The 16,837-nt window shown below is 50.9% G+C and overlaps 1 protein-coding gene across 18 annotated transcripts in view; it reads left to right on the top strand.

The window, feature by feature from the left end:
- Positions 1-16,837, top strand: part of MYT1L (myelin transcription factor 1 like) — a 427,780-nt gene that overhangs the window by 361,665 nt on the left and 49,278 nt on the right. The window lies entirely within an intron of this gene.

The following is a 16,837-nucleotide window of genomic DNA, read 5'->3' as shown; positions in this document are numbered from 1 at the left end:
ACATTTTCTATATTTTAGGCATAAATCTGATCACTTACATTTATATCACCAGACTAAGGTTTTTCTTCTTTGTATATATAGAACCACACCCAGTTCCTACACGGGTTTGGGAAGGAGTCAGTACAAGTCCTAGAAAGTGCATGAAAGCCTTCGGTGCTCTAGTTGGAGGACATATAGGGTGTGTGTCAGGGAAGAAGGGTGAGACCTGAAAGTAGTTTCACAACAGAATGAGAACCAAGAGCCCCAAATAATTATTTTTTAATTACCCGACATGTTATAAATATCATCACGTCCAACTGCTTGGCTTCCATTTTGTTTGGAAACTGCTTTATTTCCAATGTAGAAAAAGTGCTCCTTGGAGACCCTATTTGATTCCTTTCCCAAGGATTCCACCCTACATCCCATCCCACTGCAATAGACCAGGGCTGTCTCAGAGTATAGGGCTCTGTTTCACATCGTGTCATTTTTTACAGGATCCCTGTCCAAGGCCCTAGTGCCATAGATCACCTGCTCATGTTCAGTGACCTCCTGAACTAGCCCTTGCATCACAAGACTCTTGGCATTTTCTTCATGGCGTGTAAACACCCGGAGGGCATCCTCTTACTTAACGGTTTTAAAGTCTATAGTGTCGTCCACGCAGTGCCTAACGGACAAATAGCGTTTAGGACCTCAAAACGGACACTTAGCAAGAACAACTCAAGCCACTTTGTTAAGACATCTTTTTTCATGGCTTAAAACCATACTTCCCTCATGATCAAAACGTGATTAACTGCACTTGGAACTTGGCCAACACATCAGACCGTGGCAACTTCCCTTTGAATTTCTTGATGAGGAGTACTTTGCAAAAGTTTGGCACATATCCAGTTCCAACAGGCCAGCTGTAAACAAGAAATAGCCTTTGCACAACTGGTATGTAGGACGGCTTCTCCCTGGTTAGCATCGCAACACCCCCAGAGACCAGAGTAGTCTTCTGAGGGGTCTCATTGTTGCTGGTTTTCATCCCTTGACTCTGGGCTTAGAAGGTTATGTTGACCCGAAGTTCCGAGCAGAGCTGCCACTTCTCCAGTTCCGGCACTCTCTTCTTCTCTCCCTTCATCTTGGAAGATGGTGCGATGGTCCTCACCATCCGCATCTTCAGAGGGAGGTGGCTGGCCTTCACATCCTCCAGGACAGTGCTGGGGAGGGGTCCATTCTCTGCATCCTGCCTCTTCCTGGATGGGAGACCTTATCTTCAGAGAGGGATGGCCTTTTCCTAATCGGGGTTGATTGAAAAGCCATACTCATTTGTCAACTTGTCTTTGCAAACAAGTAAATCCCATTTTGATTGATCCTTTCTGAGAAATCTAAACTTGACCAATTTTCTGAAATGGTCCATTGTTATTGGCAAAGCTTCAAAACTATGGGTTCCAATTAAATGTCTGCTATAAAAAGTCTAGTATTTAAATGACTGATTTTTACTTGCTAAGTCTTTCTAAACAGAGGAAACCATAGATTACAATATTTGTTTTCCTTTAACTTCTTAATTGATGAGACCCCTCTATTCAATACCTTTAACCTGAGTCACGGAGGCCTTGTAAGTGGTTTTTCCTGCATAGGAGCATAGGTTGAGCCCATGAAGCTGAAGTACAGCTGCTTTCTCTCAAGTAATCCCACACGTGCCCTTCTCAGTAGAGTGTTCTCAAAGTTTGGTCAATCCCTGCTACAGCAGCCGCTTACGCGACAGAGTGAAATCATACTATTCATTGTAGATGAAGAATCTCCACTTCTTCATAAAGACACACTAGACGGGGGGCCCAGTAACCTCCAAAAACAATCCTCTATTATGGAATTTTCTGGAAACATTCCTCTTGTCACATTTGACACTGAATTTCGATAGTTAGCCATTAACGGGACATTCTTGATCATGGAAAGATGAGTTGTGCCAGATAAACTCTTGGTCTCAGATCCTCAAACCTCTTAAACTTCCTGAGATAACACTTTGCTCCGATCTTATCCAGGTCAACATATTTGGGATGTTCATAAAAAGAAGTGGGTAATTTTATGTCTAATGATGTACAATATGTAAACTGAAAATGTATTAAAATTTAATGTGTATATGAATGCCATTCAAACTCTGGAGCTACTGCCTTCCTGGCCCCTGGCCCATCTGCTGTAGACAACACGGTTCAGCGGCGCGTCCCGCGAAGCGGGAGGCGGTGCAAGAAAGCCCGTGCAGCGTGCAGACCCTTTCAGGTTGATGTGCCCTGTGTCACGTACATGTCCCTGGAACCTTCCTCCCCCGTGCCCTGAGGATTCCCAGCCGTGACATTCACTGAGACCCCAGGCCAAAAAGCTAGCGGGGGGGGGGGGAGAGGGCGGTGGATAGAATTGTTCAAATTAAAATGATTTTGTAGTAAGGACTCTGCCTAACAAGGGCTCTGACTCTGAAGGGAAGTTTCTTCTCTAAAAATGTCGTTTGCTAAGATTACCTGAAAGGACCATCCGGAAGGAGCTTGCCAGTCACCTCACATCGTTGTCATCCTCTTTTTTGAGAAACCGCGTCCTCCTGCCAGGAGCTCTCCTGCTTCCAGATGCGCCATCACTGTAGACATGGGCATGATGTAGGTGCTTTAGCCATCTGAGGCTCCAATTTAAGCCAAATCAAAGCCGATTTCAATCAGAGGCAATTAGCTCTAAAAACGGGCCCCCAAATTGGCTTCCATTTATACTTTGGTTGGCCAAATTTAGATACCTCTTTATTATTCGGCTCTTTATCTTACCCAGCCGCGGTTCCTGCCACTAGTGAGCTCCGTGTGGAGAAGGAGTTGTGGAGGACTCCTCCACCTTTACTTCTTGACGTTTGAACTTGGGTGTCATCACCGCGGGGGCGGTGGGGGCCCTACGTTTTGGCTCTCTGCCCTTTAGGGAGTGTTCCTGTGGATTCTGTAGCCTCCAGGCTTCTGTCCTAGGCATTTTCACCTGAGACTTAGAGGAGTGTGAGCTACAGATTCCACAGAACTTTTTTTTTTCCAGCTTGGCTACATTTATTTAAATCAAAGAATTAAAATTTTGACCTTGGGCCCCGCTATTACTTTGCTCTAACAGCTACTTGTTTCTAGAATTGGCTAGGGCTTAGTTTGCTAGGCAGTGGGAGGATTATTGACCAGGATCTCCTGGAGCCGGCTCACCCTGCCGCCTCTATTGTTCTCCGGGCAGGAGGTTCACCCACGTCTACCGCGCACCAGTTCTTACCCGTAATCCTCATTTCTATAATCTCTCACCTTCTCGGTTTACAATAGTAAATCCACAGGCCTTGCTGAATGACAGCCGCCCTCGACTTGGGCCTGGCTTTAGTGGAGGGCACGCTTCCTTATCTGGGGGAGCAGCAACCGCCGTGGGAGTCCAGCTTCTCGGGGACGGGAGGGTGGTCGTCTCCCGCCTCAGAGAATGCTCCCGGGACCCCTCGTTTCCGTTCCCAAGCTCATTTTGTTCTGCAGCAGTCCCAGCTGCTGAGAACTCGGGTGTGTGAGCTGGAATGCGTGTGGCTGGGAAGCAGGTGTGGGAGTCACTCGGGGGTGGGGGGGCAGGCAGTTCACAAGGGGCCTCCGCACACACTGTCTCCTCGGAGAGAAGCGTGGGAAGGGTTAGGCCCGTTTTCCGGGTGTGGACACTGAGGGATGGGTGGTTGGGCGGCTCAGTGTAGACCCACAGGCCGTCAGGGGCCGAGGGCCTTCTCCACACACCACAGTTCCTCCACAGATCAGTAGTGCCGTGGGCGAGCCTGGTGCTGGAGATCGGAAGGCGCGGTGTTGCCGGCAGGCAGACACACAGCAGCTCTCCCGTTCTCCCAGTTTGCAGTGTTTGCTCACAGCCCACCCGGGCCTGTGCTGCGACCGGCCGGGGACCGCTAGCCCACGTCCCACAACCCCCCCAGAGAACCTACCTCAGCACTTAGGGTGCAACAACCATAGAAGGTTTATGAGGTCTGCGCCACAGCGTGTTTTTAAAATACCCTAAGAAATATATTTTGTTGCACATAGATTTTTTATTTTATCATAATAAGTAGGACTGATTTAAAATAAGTTAAATATAAGAAATACAGGTAAGCAGAGTAAAGCTAAACTTCTAAAATGAGAATGTTTGAGGATGACTCCAGTCAACATACAAGCACACAACACACATGGATGAACATACACACAGATGAACACAGAGACAGATGAACATACACACACAAGGATGAACACACACTGATGTACATACACACATGGATGAACACGCACACCGATGAGCATGCACATGGATGAAAACACATGGACACACACAGGGATGAGCATGCATGAATATACACATGGATGAACATACATGCGGATAAACATACACATGGGTGAACACACATGAATAACACACGTGCATAAACACATAACTACGCACAGGTGAACACATGGATGAACACACACCAATGAACACATAGGGATGAACATATACACACAGAGGGACACATATGTGAATGAATCCACACTGATGAACATACACCACAAGGATGAACATACACATGGATGAACCCAGGGATGAACACACATGGATGAACACACATGGGTGAACACATGGATGGACACATATGAACATACACCACGGATGAACACACATGTGAATGAACACACTGATGAACATGCACCACATGGATGAACATACACATGGATGAACACATGGGTGAATACACAGGGATGAACACAGAAGCATGAACATACATGGATGAACACACAAGCATGAACATACATGGATGAGCACACAAGCATTGCAGGCAAAGGAAGCTGTGCTACACAGGTCCCGGCTCACGGAGACTCTCATGCACAGGGAAGGGTAACCAGAAAAGCCTTTGCTTCCCTCTGTCTCTGGAGCCCTGAGGCCACCACAGTGAGCATCGTGGGGTAAGCCTCACTAACCCACGTCCTCGGCTGGCGGTGGCACTAGCTCAGTCCTTGCGATGAGCCCCCTCCTCCTGGTGGTCAGCATTACACCCACATTATTAAGCGGGAATCCCAGGTGTTCGGTTTTGGGGCTACATTTTAGCAACTTCACCTCAGTATATCCACACACAAACCGACCAAAAACAAAACCAAAAGCAAACTTCAGCGTCTACTTCACTTTATAAAGTGATCTGTGCTTTCCAGAAGCACACGTGGGGTCCCCCGGCGGTGTGTGACCTGTGGTCTGTGTGTGGTGGTGTGTGACCCATGGTCTGGGTGTTCTGTTCTTCGTCCGTTTGTGCCTCAGTGTGTTTCAAGTTATGGTGCAGGTTACAGAAAAATTCAGAGTCAAAAATCAGGCTTAGGTCATCAAAAGAAGGCAGCAGGTATAGATTTAAGTTTAATAATCTAAACATACTGTTTTTCATGAGTAAGGTCTCTGTGCAAAATACAGTAAAGAGCAGAGTCCAGTCAGAGGGGAGCACCGTTAAACCCCGTGGGCCTCAGGGTCCTCACCCGTGAGATGGGACGTCCCGGGAGCAGGTACAATAGACATTCAGTGACTGTTATTATTAACTAGACCAACACACACAAATCCCACAGCTCTCTTTAAAATGTTGGATTTTGTGAAAAGATTAACCAGAATTCAGAGGAGAATGTACAAGTTAATTGAACATTTTCTGAATGACTTTGTATCTGTTCCTTTTTATGATGTCCTGGAAATAAGAACTTTAATTCACTCCAATGTCAGCAAGCCTCTAGCTTAGGAGGACTTCACACGTCCTTGAATCCAAAGGCCGAGCCAGTGAGGGGGCCTGGGGGGCAGGTTCCGCCGGTCAAGCCGGTGAGGGGGTCTGGGGGGCCGGTCCTGCCAGTTGTGCCGGTGAGGGGGTCTGGGGGGCCGGTTCCGCCGGTCGAGCCGGTGAGGGGGTCTGGCGGGCCGGTCGTGCCGGTGAGGGGGTCTGGGGGGCCGGTTCTGCTGGTCGAGCCGGTGAGGGGGTCTGGGGGGCCGGTCCTGCCAGTTGTGCCGGTGAGGGGGTCTGGGGGGCCGGTTCCGCCGGTCGAGCCGGTGAGGGGGTCTGGGGGGGCCGGTCATGCCGGTGAGGGGGTCTGGGGGGCTGGTCCCGCCGGTCGTGCCGGTGAGGGGGCCTGGGGGGCCGGTCTGCCGGTCGTGCCAGTGAGGGGGTCTGGGGGGCCGGTCTTGCCGGTGAGGGGGCCTGGGGGGCCGGTCGTGCCGGTGAGGGGGCCTGGGGGGCCGGTCGTGCGGGTGAGGGGGCCTGAGGGGCCGGTCCACAGCCTACGGAACTTGTGTGCTCCTTTCTAGCTGGCTGTCCCTACAGGGGTGTGTGTGTGTGTGTGTGTGTGTGTGTGTGTGTGTGTTGCATTCAGTTGTCACACTTGGGTGTTTAATGCACACACCTCTGTGCCCACGTTGCGCGGCCCTTCGGAGGGGGGCAATCTGGACACTCCCTAAGCTCCCAGGTGGATGCACCAACTGTGACATTTTCAGGAAACCATGAGCCGGGCTGTTTCATTCAGTCATGTATTTATTGGAAAACCTGTAATCAGTGTCTGCCCTCAAGGAACTCCAAGTCGGTCTTTTAAGACCAAAAGGAGAAGAAAAATGTTCCATCCAGAGCATCCGGGTGAGAGGGAAGCAAAGAGCCGACACGGGTGGTGGGGGTGGAGCGGCCCAGCAGGGGACCAGCAGGGAGGGTCTCGTGGCCTCGGACGTGAGACAGAGCGAGCGTGGGGCAGAGGGCCAGCTCGGACAGCAGGACTAAGTGCGGCAGCAAACCCCACTCTGGGAGAGACAGCACCCTGCTCAGTAACGAGCGGGTGGAGTCCTGGTGTGCGTTGGCACGCACGTTTCGTTTTGCCTTCGACCTGCCTGGTCTGCCGTCCTCCTGGCTACAGGGAGTTGGCGATGGGTGTGGTGTGTGTGACCAGAGTCGGGACCCCTGCATCCTTCCTCGAGTGTGGACCGTAATGTGTGAGGTGATCAGAGCTGGCTGTGAGGTTTTTATGTGTTTCACTGTGACAAACCTGGGGAGTATTCTACATCCAGAATAAGGCCATGAGGAAGACTTTTTCCTATGAAATTTTTCTTAGCATTCCATTCCCCCAGTCTTAAAATGATGAAACATTTCATCAGGCATCAGGAAGCACTGAATGATACCGCCTATTTCTGAACAAAGAGTAATTTGTCATCTAATCAAAGATAAAATACAAACCATTCAAAAACTACCCTTTGAACAAATGTATGTTTTTACCTCTGGATTAGTTACTTCTCTTTACAAAATACACAGCATATTTGGCGCATATGAACAAAGGAAAAATTATTTTCCTTACTATTTTTAATATTACAGTTTTAAAGGTATTTTAAATATGTGTGCATATATATGTATGTATAATATGTTATTAATGTATTCACACACATGCGTTGCAAATACATATATTTTGTTGTTGTCTGTATTGTGAGGCCAGGGATCAAATCTAGACATGTTTCCTTTCGTGAAGCACATCAAATTATCTGAGTCTTCTTCATATGTTATAGCTAGTTAAATTTGACCTCTCATCATTACTGGGAATTTGGTCTCATTTTCATCTCCTTCCTGGCTCCCCTGGGTGATTCTGAGTGAGGACCCCCCTTCAACCTCACGGGAGCCCCACATTAGTGCCAGAACCCCAAACCCTGAGCTGGATGAGAAGCCAGCTTCTTTGGGGAAAACCTCTGGCTGAGAAAGACTAGGTTACGTCGGCCTTTAATTGTAAATTTGAGGTTTTATTTCAGTAAACACTTCACTAATTTATAGTTCCCTGGAGCAAAATGAACAAAATTGGAAATAAAGTAGATGTTCCCTTTGGGAAATTATTGACAAGGATTTTGGAGGGCATTTTTTTCCTGGCAATTTCAGGAGAGAGAACCACTGTCTTCGGTTTCTTGCTTGCTTGGAAAAACAGGCTTTGAAGGGCTGACGAGGCAGTGAGGTGGGACCAGGGAGCAGAACAGCTCACAACCTCACCGGTCCGAGGCTTCATCCCAAACCCTGATCTGTGATCTTACAGGAGGGACAGTTCAAGGGGAATCACGTCTCGGCTCTTGTATTCTTCAGTTGTGGTTTTATAGAAAGAGCCAGTCCTTGGCACTAGGGAATTCCATTTTGTCATCTCTATGTAGGAACTCTCCAGATCCTACCGGGGCTTAATAGTTTTCTCTACAGGCAGTTAAGACACAGAGATATGCCGTCTGCATTCAAAGATAGTCCATGAACACTGGAACCGTGTCAAGACCTGAGAGATCTCAGTCTTACCTGGGTTTGGTTTTGTTTTTTTTAAGAAAACATTCAGTGTAAATAGTTTCTAAAAATTTGGCATTATGAAAGAGTATGCCAGAGCTGTCCAGCAGAACTCCTCGGGGTGGAGGAAATGTTCTAGACCCGCACGGTCCGCTCTCCAGCCTCAGCCACCCGAGCCTCCCGGGCACGGCACCGCCTCTGTGGCTGGGGAGATGGACTTCTGGTGGCGTTCCGCTTGTTAACCCTAATGGAGTCACAGGTATCGAGTGGATGTCCATATTCGACTGCCACATAGCACCCCAGGCTCCATTTATATTGTTCTTTACATATATTTTCATCACATTCTAATAAACACTCAGGAATATTTTATTCCTACAACTGAAAAGCCTATGATTTTTTTAACATCTGGTTACTCAACATTTTTGTTTTATTATTAAGCCATGGACAAGTGGGGTGATCTTTTTATATTTACATACTGACCTCTTCTTTTAATCTAATGCCATGTGTAGACCGATGAAAACTAAATATGATATAAATTTCGCAGGGTAGGTATTTTCAGAATAGAGTTCTGGCATCCTGCATGGACCTCACTGTTTGGGACCATTCATTATAAGTTAGTAGAAATTCTGTTATGTTATTTTAAAAATATATTCAACTTTATTACTTTCAAACTTGTACAGAAATTCAAATTTGATTAAGCAGGTGTTATCAAAGAGAGATCCTTAGGCCACCTTCTTTAGTGACTAAATAAACCTGGCTCATAATTAGCATATACATTATTAATACTTGGAGCTTTAAAGTTGTTAGAAGCCTGTTTGCCATTAGTATCTTAAATATTTCTCTTTCAAGCTTGCCTATGGATTAATTAGCCTGCCTACAGAGAAGAGCTGGCTATGCAGAGATGAGCTCCAGCCCTTCCCTGGTTCCAATTATCATTAACGTCTGCTTTCTGAAGACGTCATTATCATGCACCTGCCACAATCTAGGACTCGGATAGGTGACTTGTTCTAGCGAATCTTCATTCTCCGGGCCGACAGAGAGCCCTCCATCTCTGCTTTCACGCTCAAGGGCATGGGGCCATGTGCCCTGGACGTACGCCCTTCCTGCTCAGGGTCCCCGTGTGGACGTGGTAATGACTATTTCTCACCCCCCTCCCCGGTGTGTTCTTCATCTTCTCTTTCCACGCTCACATACTGGTGATATTTATGACTTACTTTCATTCTCTTAAGATAAAAATATACGTGATGTATGAAATCACCCTCTATTGGAGCACGTGTGTCCTCTTATCTAAGAGGGAACAAATGTGCTCTTAACAAGACAAGGAACTTTTAAATATAAGCCCCCCAAAACTGAAAAAGCAGGGAAAAGAAATATTACTTGTCCTTCATCTCTCTACTGCTTTTATCAATCACAATCTACCTGTGATCTTGAAGCCTGATTTTTTTGCTTAACATGCGGGTTGGGTACTCTCACTTTGATAGCTGCATAGCGCTTCTGGGGTGGGGAGCTGTTTCTGTAGCTTCCGTTCAACAAACAAAGCAGCAACAAAGCCCCGGCCCCGGGAACCCAGACGCCGGATGTGAGCACAGCCCACCAGGGTGCTCTTCCCCTGTGAGCTGGGACAAGGGCAGGCCCCTCACAGAGTTGAGATCATCATACGCGGGTGGAAGACGTGAAGGTGCTTTGTCAAGTGGACTGGTGTTGTCCACGTGTGTGTAGTTTATTTTATAGAAATAATAATGCGAGGATTCTAATCTAAGCTTTAAAAAATGACAACAGGCACAGGTCTGGTGTTTGCGGTGATCTGCACGTGAACCCCTGCGGCGTGGGACCACGACTCTAGTGTCCGGCATGTAGCCAACAAACCAAGTCCCCGTGCCTCTCTGTGCCAATGCCTGGGGAAGGCGGGAGCACAGGCCCTACACACTTAGAGGGACGCCAGGGCGGTCAGCGGAGGAAAGTTCTGGAGTGTGAAGCAGAGCTGCAGGGGGCAGACCCCACAGGGCTCAGAGGACCTGGCAGGACTCTGCATTCTGTTCTGAGTCGGAGGGGCTCCGAGCACAGCGGTGACAGCACCGGACGTGTGCTTACAGGCCCTCCAGTCCCGTGTAGGGGATGCTTGCCGCGAGGCAGGAGGGCGCGGAGGGCGGTCGGGAGGTCTCGAAGGCGGGCGGGGCTGGAGGCAACACAGCCTGTCAGGAGCAGGGGGGTGAGAAGTAGCGGATGCGGCATGTTTTGTCAGCAGAACAGCAGCGTTTACAGAGCAGTAGGACGTGGGCTGAGGGCACGAGCATGGGCGTGAGACCCATCAAGGTGCCCAGTGGCTGCCCTCTCCTAAAACGGGCAGCTGTAGGAGGGGCGATTCTCAGGGCACCCTGGGCGTGCCAACTGGGAATTGTGTCTGAGGGGCCGACCGGGTGCCCATGTGGGGTGTGGAGAGTTGCATGGCCCTGGGGCCCTGGGGAGGTGGGGCCAGAGGTCTTCCACAGAGGGATGGCATTAAAGCCTCAAGGCTAGCTCAGTCTCCAGGAGTGAGTGCAGACAAAGAAAATAGGACAGCCCTTCCCACCCTACCTGAAACGGGGCCACAGCTCAGCTTCTGGGTCTCGGCAAGGGGGGTCGCGGAGAACCTGATTACTTCCTGCAAATGAACATGGTTACAAGATGGGGAACCCCTGTCACAAATATGTCCCCTCCAAATGTGCCCCTGACCCCAGAGTCGAGGATCCCTCCTTCTCGCCGTCATGGAATGCCCCCGACAATGGGGTAGCATAAGAGACTGTCAGGTTATCGACAGTGTCAGCCCCCCGCAAACCTCACCAAGATGGTGCATTTGCACTGAATGATATTGCAAAAATCACAGTTGTACCCCTGACTTGTTCCTGGGGATCGAGGCAGAATTCCAGAGATGTGTTTTCTGTACAACGTCATGGAAGAGGCGGGACACAAAGATAAGGGCCAGCATCCTCCTTCGGGAGGGAATCCTTGGACCCATCAGGCTGAGGCTCAGGGGATGCATTGGTAGGAGGTCAAGAAAAAGTGAAAATGAACGTCCTCCATGAAGAGTGTTTGGCTTCGGAGCAGGGTGCTTCCCCTGACGGCTGCAAGGAGGTGTGCCCAGGCTCCCCGTGATGCTGCCTACGCTGCTGGACATGCAGGGATGCTGGGGCACTTCGGGGAGCTGTGCCTTTCCGTGGGAGAAGCGCCTTGGTCTTACCTTTAATAGGAAGGAGAGGCCACAGTCATAGACATGAGGCTGTTGCACCCTGAGGCTTCAGAGATCTTAACTGCAGATCCCTCAATTCCTAAAATAACCATTTTAAAACACATGCACAGTTCATGGTACAAAAATTACGTGACCCTTATGGGCACAGGCGCATTCCCTTGGGATGACTTCCTTGACCTTCTGTCCACTGAAGCCCACCCACAGCATGAGGTCGTCCCAGAGCTCCCGGACCCCCCACTGATCATAGCGCTTCAGCCCCACGATCCCAGGATGCACTGGCTGCTTCCTGCAGCGACCGTACCCTATCACGCTGTGGATATTTGGTCGCCTCTGCCATGCCTGAGAAGGAGGCTCCATGAGAGTGTGACCCAGGTCACAGAGTCCACGGGCATTTGCACGTCACTGGGGAGACAAGCCGTCGAGTAAAGGATTTAATGAATGAGTCCAAATCATTCGCTTGTACAACACAACCATGAAAGGAGCCCCTGAATCTGAAGGGAGGCTGTGGAGTGGGGTCAGCATTGATCAGCGGGGGCAGCGGGTGGCCTTCTCTGACCTCCAGTTCCCCCCCTTGTGAAGGGAGGGGATTGGGCGAGCTCACCGGGAATGAGTGAGTTTGGAAACTCTACTGCCCTGGGTGGAAAGGAGGTGATGATGGGCGTGAGCTTTAGGACGTCCCCTCGTGTAGGGCAGAGTGGCGGACGGCCACCGCCTCAGTGAGTGGCATCGGCTCTCCGCTGCTCCAGGCACGTGAAGTCGATCCCCCCACGCCACACAGAGGTGCAAACATGGCGGCACGTGCAGAATGACCCGGCTCCAGCCTTGTTCTGCTGCCCGACACAGGTGCCGTCACCCGAACCAGGACCGTCTGATGACTGAGCGAATACCAGAGGGAACAGCACACCTCCCTGGCCCCACTTTACAGCCGAGGATCCCAGAGCTGACTGGGAGCATCACCTGCCATCTTCGCTTTTATATCTATTTACAGGCACTTGAGCACATTTAAAACTCTTCTTAGAACAAAAACTGAATTTTACGTGTTTTCAAGACCTGAGCTATTTGTGGAAGGGAATGCGGCGCATGTTGGTTATTTGGGGGATGGCCTCTCTCTCTCGGGACTCTGGGGGTGCATCTGCAGTTCCTGAGTGGCAGGCCCACCGTTCCCTCTCCGCTTGGCTGCCTGTCACCTCTCCTCGTCCCGAGAGCACATCCAGTGACCCCGGGGCCCGCCCCCCATCACGGGCCATCCCGCCCCACTCCTGACACCTGAGACAGACTGAGACTGAAGAGGGTAGACAGCTTCACGCTTTTCAGTTAGGACATTTTGGGGCCAAATAGCTTCGAGTGTATACTCCTCTCCAAAATGTCTTAACGCCCAAGGAAGTATATATTCCTATTTGTTGGATTTTCTGTGTTTGCTTGTTTAAAATTCAATGTGTGATATCTTCAGCTTAGTTTTCCTGACTTAGCAAGGCCCCCGTGTGTCCGTCAGAGCCCCCCAAAACCCGCTGGGCGGTGGGCTGGGTGACCTGGGAGGGGGGCAGGTCTGTCCCTGCCCCACACCCGGCGCCTGCCAGGCCCTCCACACTGAGCACATCCTGAGCGCTCTTCATGGAACGGTTCAGTCACTGTGATTGGCTCTGGCTTTTCAGAGAGAGACGGGTTTTTCTCCATCACACCTTCCTTCCTGTCAGAATAATGCCGCAGTGACGCAAAGCTTTGGCTTCTCCCTGAGCTATTTCTGCTTTTTTCCCCTTTCGTGTCATGACAACAATTTCTGCCATTGAAAATGCCCGTCTCTGACTTTTAATTCCCCAGGGACCTCAAAGGCTATGAGTTTTTAGGCTAAGTAGAAATAATTTAAATTTGTTTCATTGCAAGTATTTGGGATCTATTTGTTTTCTTTAGAAAAGTATTTTTTTAAATCTAGGCGGGATGTTTCAGTTGCATTAACAGAGACTCCTCAAAGACCTGGAGGTGGTTAAATATCTTGGGGTTTTTTAAAAAACGGGCCGCAGGTGACAGTAAGCCTCAGGACCTGCGTCTCCTCCAACATCTCGAGGGTGGGGAGGTTTCCATCGCTCACTCTTGCCGACTCAGGAGCAGAGAGCAGGCGTAGCAGCGTGGACCTCCAGGCCTCCTGGCTCGGGACCCGGCTGGGCGGCCCACCACTGGGCGACCTTCCCAGGGACTCATCTCTCCGATTCCATCTACAAAGTGGGGTGATGTTAGCACCCACCTGGAAGTTCACTACAAGGATTAATGAGTTTGTGTTTGCAAAGTGCTCAGGATAGCAGCTGGTGCCCAGAAAAATCGATATAAACATTTGTTAATGAAAGAACAAAGTCTGAGGCAAGACGGTGGCAGGAAGCAGTCTGTGACAGCCTGGCGGGTCGGCCCAGGGGCCCCAGCAGGAATGAGGCTGACTGAACAGGGGGAGGGAGGCCTGGAGCAGAAAGACACAGACAATCAACACCTAAAGCTTGACCCAGTTCCAACGATGAGTGAATGAAGGAAAACTTCTCATATTGGAAACTCCAACAACCAAGATCAAAATATTTCAAAGATAAAAGGATTCCATCTTCCTAATATGTCTTTTTCTCTCTCTTGTCTAATAGGGTAGTTTTAAAATACTTATATCAGACTTGCAAATCAGCCTTACAATCACCCACTGAAATTGTCCGTCAGCCCCTCAGACTCCCAGCGGCGCGATCCCCTTCTACGACTCCTACCCTCGCCTCCCCACCTTCCGGTTTCCCAACTGGCATATTTTGATCGTCCTAGTCTCTGTCGTTTCTTTACTTTTCAAACTATCTTGAATTCCTGCTTCAGTTCTCTTGCCTTTTTTGGATGACACGTGTTTTAAGATGAGAACATCATAGAAACAGAGCCATTTTTTTATTCAGCGGGCACCGTTGTGGGTCAGAGCCATGCAGGCCACGTTGCGAAACGTGCCTCTCTCTTTCCCGCGTTCCTAGATCCAGGCCAGACCAGACCCCGACTTCTCGGGCGCCTAGGACCCCAGATTAGATTTCAGTTTCCTGGCCACCCGCGAGTTACAGCGGCACGAGACCGTGCCCACGTCACCCTGGCTGGTCGTAGTCACACTGTACCGCGTGCTGTGCGGTCCTTTCTGCAAATACCGCATCTCACACAAAAGCCGTGTTGATTCTTCCCAGTTTCCGTGTGTCGGCCATGACCTCCACATCAGCTTCCGGGAGGCCACGACGTCAGCCTCCTGCTCGCAGGAATGACGGTCTCCGTGTGAAGCTAAGGCCTCCGGATGCAGAAGACGAGCGTCCTGTGCCGGCCCTTCATTCACACCCAGTTCTCGGGACACAAAGCCGGCATTCCGGCAGACGTTTCCCGGTCCGGGTGCCAGGTGATGGAGACAGGTGCGCCCTCGGGCAGGGCGGCGGTGTGGCTGAGCACCAGCGATGCAGGAAAAGGGACGCGGGATTTGGGTAAGGGGGAATCATTTCAGACTCTTTCCCCTTCCTCGCTGCGTGGCTTCTGGCAAGTCATCCAAGCTTGTGAACTTCAGCTTTCTTCTTTGGAAAAAGCAGCCCTAGGATGTGGGCCTCCCAGGACTTCGGGCGTGGAGGCGGCGGGGGCGGGGCAGAGCTGGGCGCTCGAGACCCTCATTCCGCAGGCCGGGCCGCAGGGGTCAGACGCTGAGCGACTTTCCAGAGTCCACAGAGCGACTTCGCTGTAGGCTGGGCTAGAAGCCGGTCCGCCCGGGCCTGGCCTCGGTCCCTCCAGTCGCTCTGTCCCACGCACACACACCCGGATTTCTAGATCGCTGCCCGCGGGCAGCCTTTGGCTTAGAGGGCAAGCACAGAGGAGGTCTAGACACCAAAATCATCTGATTCTCAGTTCATCGAAATTACAGCTTTCTGGTGAGGCTTAGTTACTCTCCTGGGGAACGATGACCGCTTCCGGGAGCCAGGCCAGCTGCTGGTAGAGACCGTCCTGTCCACCGTGGCCCCCGCCCCGCTGGCTTCCTCTGGTACCCACGTCCCGCCGTCCCGCCCTTGCTTTGTCCTTCTGAGAAGACCGGGATGCCTTCAAAATGCGCAGAGTGCCCCTTCAGCAGCAAACAGCGGAAGCAGGGGCAGGGCGGCTGGTGCCGTGAGGCCAGCGGAGAGGCACGACCGTCTGAAACCTGGGGCCCAAGGAGGGAATGCGTCTCCCTGGCTGGAAGCCGTTCCCACGTGCGAGCCTGGAGGAGGGTCTGTGACTTCCAACGTGAGGACTGCGCTTTGGTTTCAGCCTCCGAGCTGCTGTGTCGCAGGCGAGACTCCAGCCCTGTCTTCTAACCAGAGGAGAAACAGTCCCCATCAGCACTGATGGGGTGCAGAGGCTCTCTCGACTTCCACCCAGAACAGGAGGACCTGGAGCTCATGGTGGGCAGGACCCAAGGCCTTGGCTGGCATTGGAGGTTTCTGCTGGTGCCCTGGTCCAGGAGAAAAGAACATGCTTTCATGTTCTTCCAACGTGTGTGCTGCGGTCCAAAGACAGCTGAAGTGAGGCGAGGTTTGGGGCTATCCCCCAAGTTCCCGCACAGAGCACCTCCGCCCCCCAGCACAGCCGCGGCTCGGGGGGGTCCCGGGAGGTCCACAGACCCCATGGGGCCGTGTCTCTCTGGGGACCTTCGGGGTGGCCAGGCTGTCATGACCCACAGAGAGCAGGGAGGAGAGACCAGACCCCACGGGCCAGCACGAGGGGCCTGAGGTGCCCCCGGCTACTGGTGGGAAGGGACAAAGAGCCGATGATCCCTGGGATTCTTCCTGGGAAAGTAGCTGGTCTGCTGTGGACCGGAAACAAGTTCAGTGAATGACCTCGGTGAATAAATTCTCGTGAGGCCGGCAAGGATTGGCATCCCACTCGTGGAGAACAAGAGCCCTCCGTGTCCAACTCCTTGGCCCGAGAAACTGAGACGAAGGTTCATCGGTCCTTCCAGCAGCCAATTTTACAACCAAAGGATGAAGTTTATTTATTTTTAATGTTCTTTAAATTTAAAGAGTTTGTTGGGTCAATGGTGCTTTTCCTGATAAATGAAAATCTTTGTGTTGGGATGAGGCGAACACAGTCTCCACATTCACACAGATTGATCCGCATCCTACTTTGGCCACTTACAAAATGGGCAGCCTGGACTAGTCAGCCTGAACTAGTTAGCCTGGACTAGGTAGTCTGGACTACTTAGCCTGGGCTAATTAGCCAGAACCTAGTTAGACTAAGCTAGTTAGCCTGGACTAGGTAGCCTGGGCTAGTTAGCCAGAACCTAGTTAGACTAACTAGTTAGCCTGGACTAGGTAGCCTGGACTAGGTAGCCTGGACTACTTAGCCTGGGCAAGTTAGCCAGA

This window comes from Halichoerus grypus, chromosome 10 (assembly GCF_964656455.1).
Source record: "Halichoerus grypus chromosome 10, mHalGry1.hap1.1, whole genome shotgun sequence".
NCBI lineage: Eukaryota > Metazoa > Chordata > Mammalia > Carnivora > Phocidae > Halichoerus > Halichoerus grypus.
This window is presented reverse-complemented; position numbering and strand designations above follow the sequence as displayed.